Source organism: Heliangelus exortis, chromosome Z, assembly GCF_036169615.1.
Source record: "Heliangelus exortis chromosome Z, bHelExo1.hap1, whole genome shotgun sequence".
In the NCBI taxonomy this organism is placed as follows: Eukaryota; Metazoa; Chordata; class Aves; order Apodiformes; family Trochilidae; genus Heliangelus; species Heliangelus exortis.
Genome location: NC_092454.1, coordinates 30216086 through 30231233, shown reverse-complemented (window position 1 = coordinate 30231233; position 15148 = coordinate 30216086). Strand labels below are relative to the sequence as shown.

Sequence of the window (15148 nt, the reverse complement as noted above, 5' to 3'; positions counted from 1 at the left end):
ATATTGAACAAAATGCTCTTTTGTTTAACAAAGCACTTAAAAGATCCAGGATCCAGAAAATGAAGATGAAAATGTGCAGGCTCTCAAGGCAGAGTGTAATTAACTACTGCGAGTAGGGTGACATGGGGATGTGACATCATTAGAAACATAATGAACAGGAGATCCCTTTTCCACATGGGGAAAATGAAAGTAGTCGACAGACTCCAGGGCTCAGCATGGAATTTTGCCTACTCATTCCAGAGGTCCATACTACTTAGAGACTAAGGTAACACGTTTTAAATTTGATGTTCTTCAGAGTACTGCGTTACTTTTTTCATCGGATTATCTCTTCACCTCAGAGAAGGCAGCTCACCACCCAACCTCACCACACTCTCTGTCTCAGGCAAGAGAGAGGGCGCTGAAGGAGCAGGCAGGACACCAGCTGCTGTAAGTCCGGGGTGATACAAGACAACTGCATTCCCAAGATGTTTGCCTGGCTTTATCAAGATGATTCCTGACTTCCCGACTTCCATTTTTGCTGAATATTCCTACAATGCAGCTGTAGCTACAAGGTCCAGGAATAACAAAAAACTACAGGACACCTGCAGCAGTAGCATGCAGTGTAGCCCCTTTGCAGGGTGGCAACCCACTCAACTGCATGCTGCTCAAGTGCTGCTCCCTTAGAAAAACCATGCTGTACTCAGAAAGACCTCATAAATGTACCCCTAAGAGAGACAACATAGACCAGAGCAGCCATAGTCTTCTGGCTGTTTTAAGTATATTTTTCTTATTAAAAAAAAAAAAAAAAAAAAATTCATCATTACAACACAGATTTTTCTCATTATGACTGGCCAAGCCATTACAGGGTTGGAAGCTCAACCCAAGCATTAGTAGATGCATGCTTTGGAAAAATAGCATCTAGTCATCACAGAGCAAAGTTCTATTAAGTCACCTATCTGAAAATTACTTTGAAAAAAATCTACTTACTTTATCTTTGGTTGCATTCAAAGCTTTGAAAAATCCTTTCTAGATTTTATGAAGCACACTTCATAAAGCACTCCTCCAAATCTGCTTTTACTTTCCATTAATAAAGTTCTCCGTATTAACTCCTTCAATGCTGTATGGTATAACTACAAATGTTCTCTCTGGATATTTTTGCCTATTTAACTGAGAGACATTTAATGCCAATGGAAAAGAAATGTCTCAATACACCTTTATTGTGTGTTATGCTTATATTATCCTATAGCATTTACTTCTCAATTTCTAGATAACCTCTAGCATAGCGCAGATGTAATTCATACACAGCAATTATAACACAATATAAATTACAATGCAAGTACACTGTCAAAGTTATCAGCTGAAGGTAATGCAAAAGGAACTCCCCAGGTGGCACATGGTAATTAAGAGCCTTCTTGAGAAATGCACGTTGAGAAAAATCTCATTGTAGGCCAGGAAAAGGGCAGCCTGTAGAATCACATTATTGGGAAGGTAAACATCAAACTCAAGACACTGCATGTATGCCAGACCTCAGAAAACTCTCTTAAAACTTAACTCAAGATCAGAAGCCATCTGGGATGGTCTGGAGCAAAGGAAGAGCAGTACTATGTGGCACTTTGCCTGTGGTAGCACCATGGTTTGGAGAAACTCATCCTTCTTGGTACCACCCATCTCTGCCCAAATTACCACGTGACCAAAGCATTTGTGTTACCACTATTATTAACCTAATGAAAACATACAGGCTGAAGGCTTACTGAAAATACACAAGCAGAACCCATTCCTCCAGACATCATCCACCAGACTGAAGCTAACAGCACATGCCAGCACAATGTAAGGATTTTTCTGCCCCTTGTCAGTCTTTCCTCCCACAAGATTTCAAATTCTCAAGCAGAGCAGGACCACTTATCTACTGACCGGTGTGGAAATGCTACTACATAAATATACTCCCCATGAGCCTGGCAAGTCCCAAGCCTCTGGAGGCATGTGTCGTCCCTGCAGGATATAGTTCTTCCCCATAACACAGAAAGATGGACAAAATATGGTAAGTTGGCACTGCGTTCAAGAAGCTTTTCTTCTCCATTCCTGCCTACTTCTTCAAGTATTTTATGTGCTTCTGTCACCCAGAAATCCAAAGCATAAAGGCAGATCCTGTAATAAGAGTTTTAAGATTCCTCAGCCTGTAACTAGTAGCTTCTCAAATAAAAGAAACAGGTAGAACTTGTTATTTCTTCTCAAAGTTCCTCATGTATCCTCAGAATAACATCTGAACTTGAAGCAAATAGTCCCTTCAGGATCCTCCACCAGATTTACAGACAAGAAAATTGTTATTTACATTATTAATAATGTAATTACTATAATAACTTATAATGATATATTTGTATATGTTATAGGCTAGGTATTAGAATATATATTAATCAAGTAATATAGTTACTTATATTTATTAAAAGCATTTTAGAGAGGTACAGACTCTGACAGTGCATTTAAAGGTTAAAGCAACGTTTAATATATTAAAAGGAGAAAATGTAATGGGCGTGAAAGTCAGGTTATGCATTCATTTCACTTTGGTCTTTCAAGCTAAGTTAAGCACCTTGCACCTTATTTTATTGAGCTTTCTGAATTTTTTTCTCCCAGTTTTAAGATTCAAAGTCCATATTTATGTTGTCCATAAAACTTAATTTCACAGTCATGTCACTATCATTCACGGTCACATAAAACTTTTATTAAAAACCTTCTAATTTTCTACTTGATGATGCTGTGGCTTTCCCAGAGGCTGAACAAAATATGGCACTCCAGCCACTGCAGCTCTCCCCTCTCTTTCTCTTTTTTCCAACTCTGGAAGCAAATCCGATGGGGTGACTTTGTCAGCATTACTTCCACAAACCATCTGAGCTGCGAGAGCCAGTGTGCACCACGGGCTCCTGCTCTGGCACGCCGTGCTACACACCCATCTGGTCCTTGTTCGTCAGTCTGCTGAAGCAGTGCTCCACTAATCCCAAATATTTGTTACACTTTCAAAATCGTTAGTTTCACAGCAGTTCTTCTGGGCCTTATTTTACACTGAGGAAGGCGAACAGCAACAACCAGAAGAACAATAGGTACTTTGTTCACATAATAACACAATGTGATACTGATCATTCTGAATTGCTGAACCAGCTAAGTTTTACTGCACTATGTTAAATAACTGGACCACAAAGTCATAAAACTGATCTTTTAGATTTCCCTCTCCCATTCACCCTCTCTCATAGCAGATGCCAACTACTTGGTTAGCCACATTTCATTAATAAGTAAAACACACAGTACCTTGATACAAATACCATAATTGGAAACCTTTCTTTGTTTTAACCATTTGGCTCTTGACAGAACAATCAAAAAAGGAAAGTTGAACTCTTGACCACTCAAAATCTGCAGTTACACTTCTTTAGCTTTAACTTACAGAACAACTCTCACACTAGAAAGCACCGACTCTCACTACATGAATAAAAACTGCATCATGAAAAATCCTTTACAGATACAAGGGTTTTTGCACTTAAAAAAAAACACCCCACCATAACGTGCTTTGTGTAAGTAGAGAGAAGCAGTGGAAGGAGATGCAACTTCAACATGAAGAACACTCTTGTTTGTGGTTGCTACTGATCATTGAGGCTTTACTCCCTGACACTCTCAGCAGCCTCCACGGGTCACAGCAGCTCGGAGGCTTTGTGCTCACTGGGCAGGCAGTTTCTGAGCAGGCTGGGAGAGGAGGCAGCAGACAGGCACAAGCCACAGAAACAGCCACTGCCACCAGTTTTGCAGAGGACTTGATGAGCCACCTTTCCCCACCCCACCCCACCCCACCCCTCCCACCAAACAAAAAAAACCCTCAAAACCAAACAAACACTCACAAGCTCCCCCCTCCCCCAAAACAAAAGCAGAACAAAAAACAAACAAAAAAAAAAGCAAAAAAAAAAACAAAAAAAACAAAAAAAAAAACCCAAAAAAAACCCCAAAAAAGCCAAAACAAAACAGCCCACAAACAAACAGAAACCCAACCCAGACAGATCTACATATGCACACAGAAGATGGGGAGAGCAGCACTAACCTCAGAGCAAGCAACCAGAAACAGCAACTCTGGATTGTAAGTATCACTTACCCATGTCCCCAGAATTAGGCCGTGTGTCAGTTTCTAGCCACTCAGGAGAAAAGCAGGTCTGTATCATCCATATCTACCACCAGCAGATGAGACCACTCTCTTGAATCACTCAGGCTGAGCACAGAGAAAAGCCATCTGCACCCATGAAAATAAAATTCATCTCTCAGCAGCCCCAAAAGCCAAACCAAGAGAAGTCTGATGTGGCAAACTCCTTCTGAAGGACCAACCCAAATGATGCTCTCCAGGCAGCACCCTGGCAGCTGTATAAGGGCAGCTCCCTGTGCCCTTATACATTGTACCGTTTAATCAGCCATGACATATTTCAGGAAAAAAAATCCCTTGTCAACCAAGTTGACTTCCTTTAGAGAGATAACTGATCCTTTGTATGTGCCATGGTCTCACTTACTGTAAAAAACTTCCCTGTTTTGCCCTTGATATTCTCAGCTCTTTCTTTGTCTGTTATATGCTCATATCCCTGGACATAAATATAACAGAGTAGGAGCTGGAAAATCATTTCAATACATCAATCCTCAGACAAGCACTATGTGCCTAGACACCACAAGGCAAAAGAAAGCAACAAAAGTTAATTTCATTTTCTAGTTGACACCTCTCATTAGATCAGTTTGCTCAAAGCCCCATCTAACCTGGCCTTGAACACATCCAGGGAAGGGGCATCCACAACTTCCCTGGGCAACCTTAGCCAGTGTCTCACTAAAGAATTTCTTCCTAATATTTAATCTAAATCTACCCTTATCCTATAGATAACACCCTTGTAAAAAGTTCTTCTCCAGCCTTCCTGTAGGCCTCCTTTAGGAACCAGCAAGCCTCAATAAGGTCTCCCTGAAGCCTCCTCTTCTCTACGCTAAATAACCCCAGCTCACTCAGGCTGTCTTCATAGGAGAGGTGCTCCAGCCCTCTGATGATCTTTGTGGCCTTCCTCATAGAATCACGGAATGGTTTAGCTTGGGTGGGGCCTTAAAGATCATCTATTCTCAACCCTCTTGGCATGACTAGGGACACCTTCCACTAGACCAAGCTGCTCAAAGACCCATCCAACCTGTTGTATCAAGTCCAGAGCCTGATGTTCTTAGGATGGGGGCCGAAGAACTGGACACAGAACTCCAGGTGGGGTTTCACAAAAGCAGAGTAGAAAGGAAGAATCAACTCCCTCAACCTGCTGGCCAGTTCTTTTGATGCAGTCTAGGATTCAGTCAGCTTTCTGGGCTGCAAACACACACTGCCAGCTCATGTTGAGATCCTCATCAAATACCACTCCCAACTCCTTATCCTCAGGGCTGCTCTCAATCCATTCTCTGCCCCTGCAATTGTGCATGGGGTTGCCATGACCCAGGTGCAGGACCTTCGCCTTGGCCTTACAGAACTTCAGCACAGTTTGCACGAGCCCGCCTCTCAAGCCTGTCAAGGTCCCTCTGGATGGCACTTTCCTCCTGCATGTCATCTGCAATACACAGCTTGATGCTATCAGCAAATTTGCTGAGGATGCACTCAATCTCACCATCCATGTCGCCAGCTAAGATGTTAACAGCACCAAACCCAAGATCAGCCCTTAAGGAACACCACTCATCACTGATCTCCACTTAGGCATTGAGCCACTGAATGAAACCAAAAAGCCAATTTCTTATCTACCCAATGATCCATCTGTCAAGTCCATGTCTTTCCAATTTAGAGACAAGGATGTTGTGCAGGACAATGTCAAATGATTTGCACAAGTCCAGGTAGATGATATCAGCTGCTCTTTCCTTATCCACCAATGGTGTAACCTGGTCATAGAAAGCAACCAAATTTGTCAGGCAAGATTTGGCCCTAGCAGAGCCATAGTGGCTGTTACCAATCACCCTCTTATTATCCATTATTGAGTAAACCTAGCAAAAGCTTCCAGAGCACAAACACAACCGAAGTCTGTTCCTCCCCTCCCTGTCTCCCCCCTTCTACCTCTCCCCTCACCCCCACACTTATTCTTCTAATTTCAGTATGGCTGTTCTTTGGGAGAAAAATACTGATATTCAGCTGGCCAGTTACTTACGTAAGCACAGATTATTCTGTACACACTAACAGAGATCACTTCAAAGTCTGATGTCTTCAAAACAGATCTGCAGACTCAAACTACAGTTCTGCAGACTCACAGATTAACAATATCTGTCAGTTCAGCTACAATTTACATAAAATTTTTCTTTAGTGCTTCATATTTCAGTTGTATGGCCTTAGAAAACATACAGTACCTATATACACTGTACCAAACAAAACAGTTTCTCAATAGTTTGAATCACAACACCACAAAAGCACTTGCTCAGGCATTGCTGTTCCCAGGGACTGCATTTACATGTGCACACCTGAGTACTCTCAAGAGGGACTGATGCTATTACAGAAATTAAGACTGTCCAGAGAAAGAGATCCCTCCCTAATGTACTTGTAAATATAAGAAGATTTATAATTAATCTCCACATACAGGCATTATGACTCAGGCAGTTTTACAAAATTTCAATCTGCTGAGTAATTCAATCAGCTTCATTGTTGGCTATGACGTAATTCAATCAGTCAGTCAACAATCGAACCTAGATAACAGCATTTTGAAAGTTTGGGCAATTATTTTCTGCTGCTACTAGTTCCCTATTCAAGTAACTGATTTACTTGATGAATAACCTTTAAGTGAACTTTCTACTTAAGCTGCCTTCCAAAATATCTATAATTTTTTTTTTTTACCTTCAACCCAAGCTGCATGAATGTTCTCATGGTTTTTACAAACCATTGTAAAAGGTTGACATGAGCAGTAGGCAACAGCCCAAATTTTGTCATCAAGTAACGAGCCTGCCACAAAAATTATGACTACATAGCAGCAGCCTGCTGGACAAAAATCCATCCAATACTATTTAAAAAGACCAGCAAGAATAAAAAGTTTCTGTGATGGTGTCACTTAACTATACAGCAGGATGCCAATTAGTACCAAGTTATTTGATGTTTAAGCAAGTGTAAAAATAAGAATATGAAAACACATAAAACTTAGCTCTGCCCAGGGTCACCTGCAAGCACTAATGCCTTACCCATGCAAACAGCAAAAGCTTTTTCAAGAGCCCAATGCTTAGAAGCTGTAAAATAAACACTACATGTTTCATGAGTGCAGCCCTCTCTTTTCACCCCTAAGGCTTCAGTTCTTGGTTAACATCTCTTCAGCTGAAAATAATTGCCTGCCTCTAAAAAGCACCTTAGACAGCATCTCTCCTTAATCAGCAGGACAGCTGAGTGACAGGAGGCATTTCCACCCTCCTCCTCGAGTAATTGCACCGTTTCTAAAGGCAGTACTGCAACATCAAGAACGAAAATGACTTCAAATATGGTGTTCTCTGCTAATGACTATCATATTCCAATAAGGTCACCTTCAAAAAACCCATTTCACACTATTAGACCAGCTGCCTATTAGGACCTAACTTAGTGGTATGGTTTCCACCAAGATCAATCAGTGCAGCCTGCGTATAAACCTGAGGGTAAATCCATTTGTACAAATGAATTCACAACACTTTTGGTATTCCTAGATACATATATGCAAGTAATAATAAACTGTGTTGTCTTTAAATTTTTATCTCAGTGTGAACATGGTAACAGGTATGTCCCAAATAGGGCAAGATAGCAAACAAGGTGTATCTGCATAAAACAGAATTTACTGTAAATAAAAAAGGATCTTAAAAGCTAGATTGAAAAGGTGTAATTCAGACTGTATGAATGTTAGGATACTAGGGCAGCAGAAAAAGGTGTTAGGGTAACAAATAAGAAGGTATCTTAACTATAAAATATGCAAATAATCAAATAACTGGGTAACTGTTACAGAAAGCTAATTGAGTACTTGCAAATTACTTATCAGTAGTTCTTATAGTTATTCTAAAACAATGATTAAAGTAATAACTATAGGTAATACGATTGCACAATGATTGCATTTTTTTAAGGATCATAAAGTCTTAGAGTTCAAAATTCATATATAGGGATTTGATACTCCTTACCCTTCTATGGCTGGATATCCCCTTTCTTCCTTGTTAGAAGCAATCGCTCAAGGTCCAGCACATCTTCTAGGAAGAGCATACAGGATTCTCTCCCACCAAAAGATGAGACTAGCCTTTTATAGCATAAACCAATTTGTTACTGCCATTTAAATACTTAGCTATACCTTCAACATCTTCTATTGGAGAACCAAAGAGAATCTAAGAAAAATCTAAGGAAGCCCTTTCCCTCATTATACAACTTATTAAGTTCACCTGTGCTTGTTTGGTCTGTGTTCACCCTAGCTGGAGCTAAACTGGGCTTCGTGTTTTGCAGCGCTGGAGAGCAGCTGACACCACAGATTACAACTACACCTTCCCTTAGTACTTCCAATATTGTTACCAGTTCAGAGTCTGCTTTGCCCTTTGCTTTCCGTGGAAACTCTCCAACTCCAGGCTAAAGGCAGTGAAGCTCAGACAAAGAGTGTGAATCTGAGAGAAAAAGAGCAATTGAATCATAAAGGGAAACTGAGGTAGGCACACTGAGGCAGAGCATCCTGCTACAAGGTGGCCATAGATCTTCAAGTTCTCATGTTTTGGCAGAGGAAGGATACCAGTAAAATTACACTACATTTACAAAATGGGGTGAATTTATCTCTCTGCAGATATACCTTAGAAAAATAAAACTAAACACTGCAGGAAGAAATGTGTGATTTAGAACTCAAATTTCATCTTTCATCAGATCTGTAACTCATGCTGTAGATTCACTCCAGAATGAACCATCAGTATATGAAAACTGCACAGCTCTGTGTCTTCAAAACAAGTCACCGTCTCTTTCCCACAGCACGGTTTTCCACAATATCCAACTCAGTCCCCTTGCTAGTTACCCACTCCTGAAGTCTGACACTGAGCTACAGCTCTGAACCATGGCAGACTCCTATGACCTCCCTCACACTCTTTTAATTTTGCAGTATTCAGTAAACTGTCCCCGTTACTGTCCCCGTTTGCTCCCCCATGTGTTTGAGAGCCACGTTTGCAGCAAGGAAGGACTCTCAGGAAATAATTTTCTGATGCAGCAGCCAAAGGCACAGCTCAATGACCGGATACAGCAGGACCACGCAAGTGACCTTCATCCTGCTCATCTAAATTCTGCTTCCCCTCGTTCCTTGATGAATGCTTTCTTCTTGTTTCAAACTAAACTGTAAACTTCCAAAGCAAGGGACCATGTCTCCCACACACGTTCATACCATAAACACACCTAAGGTCTGCTTGAATGCCACCAGAGTAACACAGTCCTGGTATTACCATAAAACTATCAATTACACTTGATTTTAGCAGCCTCAGATATTTGCAGGAAATGGAAATCATTAGCTGAGAAAGTGACAAACACTGCCCTTTCCCACACACAAATCCTCCCTCACCACAAAGAAGGAACCAATTAATCTGTTTATATTGCACAGCATTTGATTGTTGGGAAAAAGTTTCAGGAGCCTCCATATCCTCTGCTGCATTCTGTCAAAAGATTCACTTAAATTTCATCTTGTTGTCTCCTCTCAGAACAATTTTTTAAATTTCACATTTTCATAAACATAAAAGATTAAACTGCTTTTGCTCTCTCTCACATCACAGCCACATTGAAACTTTTAAACCTCTTCACACAAACTTTGAAAAGCAAGTGTAATTAGCCACTAGAAGTAAAGCAAAGCATTTTGAAAATGCAGAAAGCAATCCCTGCTTTGGGAGATCGGAAATAAGAAGCTCTTTATATCCTTTAACTGATCAGAGGCATGTTAAGAAACTTAAGAAGCAGAAAAACACAGCAGCAAAGTAAGTAGATGTGAAAAGGTTGAATACAAGTAGGCTTTACTGAGTGCTTAAAACATTCAAGTAGAGAAGCAAATAAACATTATTTCAGTGGAGAGAGCTGAGACAGGGAAGAGGAAGTGCTACTGAAAAGCCCACGTTTTAACAGTTCCTGTTCACACTAGAAGACTTCCTTGATTAATCCGTGTATTGCTTTATAATACATCTCTATGTGACTCCTTTGTACAAAGAGAGCTCTCAACATGCACTGAAGCTCAGAAGCAGACTCTGCAGGTGGCCAGAGGAAGCACGAAGTTCCATCGCTGATCTTCACTGCTTTTGTAGTTTCTTCCCTTTACCAATTCAGAGCCAGGCTGCTCCATACTACTCCCAGATATGTGAAAAGCTGTCCTCATGCTCTGGACCAGATTGCTCATCCTCCTGGCCAAACAGCTAAGCAGGGGGTTACAGCTAGACTCCAGAAGTGCTCCACAACTGCTGCAGCAAACACTTGCCTGTTCAGTGAGCACCACTTAAAACCTGCCACAAAGCCCCATCCCTACACAAGCATTAATACTCTGATCCTATGAACAGCTGGGGTAAAGGAACACAGCTCTTGCTGAATTCTGCATTTTACTGTGCATTTTATGAAAGTGAAGAGCTTTCGCCCACCCTTCCCCTCCCTATGCCACAAATACAAGCACTAAAAGTAACATAAATAAAAGGTTTTGAAGGATTGTTGCACAAACTTTACCAATTCTAACTTAAGTCCCTGAAAATACCATCATTGCACTGCTGGTAAAACTGCTGCTGCTGTGCTAGGTATCACATGCCTCGACTCTTAGTCTACACACTTAACCCTTTTAGCACACATCCCACTGTTAGTTCAGTGTGACGAGTCTGGAAAATCAAGGACAATGGGGGTGTCGGTAGAACATAATTTGCAAAAAAATACAGATGGCTATGTGTACATTCTTTTACATTATAACTTTAGAGATCTTAGGCAGCCAAAAAGCAAATGTAATGTACAAATCCTCTTTGTCCTAGGTGTTATAAATGCTGTGCGTATCATATGAACCTGATTCGCACAACCTGCAGATACTGCAGATACTAGTCACTAAAAATTAACTGAAGTGTCAGCTTTGGCCTACCCGTGTACATACCTAAATAGTTTGATATTAAAATGTAGGTTAAAACAATTTCTAAGCAGTTTAATATTAAAATTTAGGCATAAGTGGTTTCAGTTTTAATGAAGCCTGAATTCTAAGCCCACTGGTCTTTAACAGCAAAGTATCATCTATGTTTTTATGAAATGCTTAGTGAAACATCAAGAATTAAAACTAATTAGAATTTTAGGCACAGCTTTTCCCTTTGAGTGAAAATAAAGTATCATCAAGTTTTATTACAAGTCTGTCCTTCACACTGTTATGCTTGGGGTGATTCAGGAAACAATAAAGTTGCTTGTTCCAGTACAGGCAGTACCCACCTGACATTGTTCTGGCTCATAGCAGTACAAACAGTTCCAGCAATATGTATTATTTGAAAAAAAAATTACTTGCTGAAACAGAGAAAGTGGCTCAAAACTCTATTTTTCCTCTGTGAAATGACTGATGGGCATCATTATCATCAGTATCTCAGCAGCAAAACTTTTTTTCCTTGCTTCTCATAACAATCTTAATGTAAGCCAGTGTTAAGACAGTAAAGTCTATAAAATTAAGACAGTAAGGCCTATAAAATGCTTATGGCTATACTGTCAAGATTTGATTAATTTTAACCCTAACCAAAGGTTTCTCTGTCCATGAAGAAAAAGAACACTCATAGTTGTCAATGTGTAAAGAAAAAAATTAACTACTATTGCCTGGATAATCAAATACAACATTTTGGCAGAAGAATGAAATGTAACATCTCCGTATTAACACAGTTTTTATAGTTTTAAAGCGTAAAAAGTCCTAGAACTCAAGGCTGGAGCATCTTTAACTGATGTAATCACAAAGGACGTTCGACACTGCAAGAAGGGTCTCAAAAATGTCTAATTAAGTAATTTATCACATCTGAAGAACTTTTGAAGTCACTATAGCTATCACACTCCTAACAGGGATTTCTAAACAAACATTTTTGTGGTGCTGCTGGCTGTAATGAAAATACTACAATGAATATTTGCAATACTCTTCTATCAAAACCATTAAAATATTTTTCACAACTCCACATAAAAATACACAAATTCTGAACAAAAGCTACAGTGTTATCTCCTGCACACATATCTATTCCAGTTGAGCTTTTTTCAGACAGACACTTTAGGACCTGGATGAACTGATCATCAAGATTCCACAAACATCATGGTGTGAATGCCCAAGTTCAGAGCCGCTGCAGCATTTTTCCAGCTGGAGATGCATGTTTAGATCATGAGGGTCTGTCCCACATTTTACAAAACCAACTTGAAATTAAGGATTTTGCAAGCACACACTGAATTTTTCACAAATCAGTTCCTCACCTCTGGACATTGCTATGTACCTTTTAGAATCTGGAGCTTATTGTTACTGTCTCAGTGATGAAACAAGACATAACCCCTTACACAAAGCTCCCACTGAGACCCTTAAATAGCAGTTAAAACCTTAGTTGTAAACAATACAGAAAGAAGCTATCAAAGTGAGGTTTCCTTCCTCAACTACGGACTGAGTGTACTTGTCACACTGTACAACAGGTATTGGAATGCTCTCCCTCCCCACCGCAGGAGGTGAAAAAAAAAATAAATCTCATGGCTTGCTTTCTTTGGTGAGCAACCACTAGAACAAAACCACCACAGAAAAAGAGGCTGTGACCAAGAGCACTCTTCCATGCAGAAGAAAAATGTCAGACTTCTTCTTGCTGTAACTGGGATTCACTTGCAAAATGTCCTGTATTCAGGTAGTAAGGCAACTTGATCCATTGGTTGCTGCAGCCTTTAAATGCAGTGGTTAAACACTGGTTAAAAACAAAAGTTGCCAAAACAGCATCTTGTACACCAGCAATCACTTCTAAGGATCTGAAAGCATGCTAATTGAGAGACCTCTCTCTGGACCCAGCCCTTGACCTGGACCAAATTCTAGTCTCAAAGACAATTGTCTCATTAGGCTAAAAAGTTTTTGCCTTGCTGATGGCAAAATACCACCACTATGAACTCAACACACTTGAGTCTTGGTTCCTTCACATTCTGGTGAACCTTTCCAGTTAACTTGTGAAGCTTCTAGAGATTTCTTTTGACCCACAGATTGCTAGTTGCCAAATCCTCCCATACCAAATGACTGATCTTTTTCAAAACACTGATCAGTCTGCTTTGGGAGTAGACTCCTACCAGCAGGTAAGACCAGCTTCATTGCTTACTTGCCACAAGCACAAGCTGAGCCCACAAATGCCCTCAGAGGGTTTGACTACCACCTCTTTTACCCAGCTCCTCCTCAAAGCCCTTCAAGGGACCAGCCTTACCCACCATGTGCCCTAATACCTATACAAGCCTTCAACATACAAGCAGTAACAAAGCTTCTCCACCTATGCTTGTCCAGAATGGAAGCAAGAAAATCAAGAACTTCTAAAAAAACAAACCAAAACAAAAAAACAAACAAAAAAACCCACCAAAGAAACAAACAAAAACATTTAAGCTGTGGATTGGCTAGAGGCATATAAAAAAATTAAGAATGGGCAGTTGTAAAAAAATAGCACTTGAAAGCACAACATCTGAGTTTCTAGAAGACAAAACCACAACACTTTAGTTCTCTTAACACTAACAGCATCTGTGCATTCACAATCACAAACAAGCCAGTCTATTTCTTGTTAACATTGCTGTTATAAAACATGTACTGTATCACAAATAAGTCAATATACCAAAAGAAATAACACAAAATGCAACACAAGAATGAATATGTAATATGAAGCTGTCCATACTGGTACATGCACATTTCAACACTTCGGACACCTCAGGCTGTTTACTGAGACTGGGCTGTATAGCTTTCATCCTCTGACTATTAAAATAAATAAATAAAACTGACTAATGCCAAACCCCACCTTTCTGATTCATGAGAGTGGTGGGAAACACTGTGACTATGCCAAAGAAGCTCACTCAACACACAGCCCTGGCATCAGGATGTCTTCTGCCTGCTGCTGCCTTTGAAAAGCATATCTAATTCCCCAGCTGACAACTTGTCACCAGAAAAGCTATTTCTCTTATTTCACAGTGTGGCCAGAAGTATTTACTTATACTACAACAGCTACTGAAAATCATTCCCAACCCAAATCTGCATGGATTAGTAACAGTATCAATAAACATGGCTAGCCTGGATGCTATGGAAAAAAAAAAAAAATTCACTTTACCCTTTTATTTTTTCTTCAAGTTTTCTCTTCCTTTCTTTCTTTCCTGTAATGAAACAGAACATATTTATAATTATCCCAGTATCATGAACCTTTCACTTCTGTCTGCAGTCATTAGGAACTTTCCACAGCAACCAATCAGGTTTTTCAGCAGTAAAAACTTACTCAAGGAATAGTTAGGCCTAGTATCATAGCAGCATGAAGGCCTCTCCATGGCCCCTGAAGAGGCTAGTAACAGCCATACCTCATACTGAACCTTAGAAAACCAGATGGAACAATGCATCTGTAACAGTAAAACTGTTTTGGCAACCATATCCAACCCTTGCCATTTTAACTACCAATGACCAGCTATTAGAATGGGCTGCATCCATTTCCTTTGGAAATAAGAGAAGTGACAGTCCTAGAAAAACAGCCCTTTATTTAAATTTTATGTTCTCTCACTAAGCCAGTTATGCCACTTCTGCCTGCACCTACAGTCAGTGGCGACTAGTACAAAGGAAAATCAAATTTCAGCTGCCCTGAGCAAAGAAACAGAAGAAACAGAGCTTCATTTCATAACTCTTCAGAGTTTCCATCATGCTAGTCCTGAAATTACATCTCAACTTCTGCTAGCATAACCCTGAAATCCATTAGGACATTCAGTACTTCCCCCATCTCCCCAAGGACAATTCAGAAAGAGTAACAGTTGCCAAAACAAACAAAAAAATACAAAGAAAACACAAACAAACAATATAACAAACACACACAAAAAAAAAAAAAAAAAAAAAAAAAAAGCCCAGAGAAAACCAAAAACAAACAACAAAATATTATCAAGAAAGCAGAAAAATGCAATGGAGAATTACTCAATTTGGTTCCAGAATTCCACTGCTCTCCAGCAGTGAGAAACTCTTCCAGAAAGTATTACATGCTGCAT

General features: G+C 40.0%; 1 protein-coding gene across 5 annotated transcripts in view; it reads right to left on the bottom strand.

Annotated features, from left to right (window-relative positions):
- SEMA4D (semaphorin 4D) overlaps positions 1-15148 on the bottom strand; it is a 97443-nt gene that overhangs the window by 73008 nt on the left and 9287 nt on the right. The window contains exon 2 of one of the 5 annotated variants that reach the window (XM_071731424.1): positions 14239-14281. The exons of the other annotated variants lie outside the window; for them this stretch is intronic. The gene's annotated coding sequence lies outside the window, so the exon portion shown is untranslated. The remainder of the gene's footprint in view (positions 1-14238; positions 14282-15148) is intronic. 5 annotated transcript variants of the gene reach the window in all.